The 2,033-nt window shown below is 48.2% G+C and overlaps 1 protein-coding gene across 1 annotated transcript in view; it reads right to left on the bottom strand.

The window, feature by feature from the left end:
* LOC113214821 (transient receptor potential cation channel protein painless-like) overlaps nt 1–2,033 on the bottom strand; it is a gene marked incomplete at its 5' end in the record, with an annotated part of 78,797 nt that overhangs the window by 3,259 nt on the left and 73,505 nt on the right.

The following is a 2,033-nucleotide window of genomic DNA, read 5'->3' as shown; positions in this document are numbered from 1 at the left end:
GAGCTGAGCATTTAAAGTTAAAGTTTAATTTCAAGTTCAAGTTAAGCTCAGCAACAAGTTCGTTCTATACCCTGTGACACTCAGATGTCAGATGTACTCACCTCTGCAGACGGGCAGCAAATGTGCAAGCCCCTAGCTCCGCAGTGCATCTTCCATATCTTCCATGTTGGGTCGCACCTGGTCGCACTTGTCGCTCGTCGCGCTCGATGGCTCGCAGACAACTGAGGAGCCTGTGCCGGCCGGCCGGGCCGGCGCTGCGTGTGAAACGGCAGCCACAGCGTTCGCTCTGTCTCACTCACATTACCGCGACGAGCCCAGGCGACGGCCGCTTCGGACGCAGTCGGTGTGGACCCGCACGGCGCAGCCACGAGCGTGAACTTCGGATTGCATTCGGTTGTAGACGAAGCAAAGATCGGCGGCACTATAGTGTGGTCACCGAGGCATCGTCTGTCGACGTCACTGTGGCACAGCGCCAACGCGCTGGCGTGCGACGCCGATGATCGTGGGTTCAACTCTCCACGTCTCCGCATGGATTTTTGAATGCGCAAAAATGTGCCTAGTCAATAAATTAGTCAATAAATAATGAATGAGAATGGCGTTAGCGAATGATCTCGCGCCAAGAACATTCTGTTCTGAATACAAGATCATATCTCAAGAACATCTTTCAAGTATTGTGCTAGTCTTGTCGCAAGAACTGGCTTTTCGGAGTGAGGTAATCGTTGTATTTTTATGGATAAAAATGTTGGTATTATAGTTGCGTAAGATTCAAAGTAGTGAGAAGATAAATTTATCTACAGTAAAGGATTAATTCATCCTTTGAGGATTGAGGGTGTTGCCGTGGAGCATAGCCATGGCCATGCAATCCATCCAGCAAATATAATCCACCATATACCCATGGTCAACTGTTGTTTACATGGTTTACTGGTTCCATAAATCTATCGTCACAAAAATCCATGGTTAAATCTATCTCCATGGCTCATGGACAGCCCCATGTTTTTTTTCACCCAGGGTAGACCCGAAATTTTGTCCGTTTGTCTCTAAATCTAACCATCAGGCGCGCCAGAGGGCGTTTTTCACACAGAAATGACCAGAAAACATTTTAATGTTTTATTTATTTGATGGTTTCTGGTTTGGTTACTCGTCAAAATAGATCCCCGAGGATAAAGTTTGTGACTTTTGGGGACAAAGGCCCATGTAAGACTCTGCCTTTTGCCCGACTCGGGTGTCAGTGCAGCAGGCCTAGGTAGATGTATGCCAGGCGCGTCGCAGAGGTACAGTTCGTGATATATCGCGAAGCTCGTTACACGATCTGGCGTACCTTTCCATTGTACATATATAGGTTTAGTCCGTTCGTAACCGTTCCTAATGCAAATGTCCAAAACAAATAGCATAAATAGGTTTTCGACAGTTCACAAGAACTATATTACTAGGAAACAAGCAGGCCCGCCCTTCCGCCAAACGAAGTTGCCAGCTTCGCTTCGCTGCGCCGGCAACTCCGTTCGGCAGGGGCCGGGCCTGCTTGGCCTGCCGGCGGCGATGGTCGGGCCTGCGGCCCGACCATTTCTGTCACGCGATTTGCTGAAGAACATGATCGAATGATGTAGCGGGCCTTCGGCCCGCTTAAACCCGTCATCTTTGACGTTGCCCCAAAGACTCGAGAAAGGGATGTAACGGTGAAGCACCGCGACTACAACCCACCCTTCTGCTTAGAAAACGGTTTTTGGGGTGGTGGGAAAGTTTCCTTTCTATTTTGCGGTTTTTAGGCCTTTTTCTACCGATGGCAATTTTTAGCTTATTTTCGTCTAAAAAGACCCTCTCGCGTGTAAACGGTTAGAGATAGCGCAAAACAGACGAAAATTTCGCCCACCGGGCTCTACTTTCACAAATTACCTCTTAGAGGATCATAAAAAAAAATATTTTTTCCAACTTTTTTGGCCTTTCCTGTTTTCTTCGACACCCCCTTTCAGACCCTTAGGGGTGGATGTGGCTGACAGGATTTGCCGTAGGCGTTTTGTTTTGTGGGAGTGAACCTT

This window comes from Frankliniella occidentalis, unplaced genomic scaffold, assembly GCF_000697945.3.
Source record: "Frankliniella occidentalis isolate FOCC.00 unplaced genomic scaffold, Focc_3.1 Scaffold164, whole genome shotgun sequence".
Lineage (NCBI taxonomy): Eukaryota > Metazoa > Arthropoda > Insecta > Thysanoptera > Thripidae > Frankliniella > Frankliniella occidentalis.
This window is presented reverse-complemented; position numbering and strand designations above follow the sequence as displayed.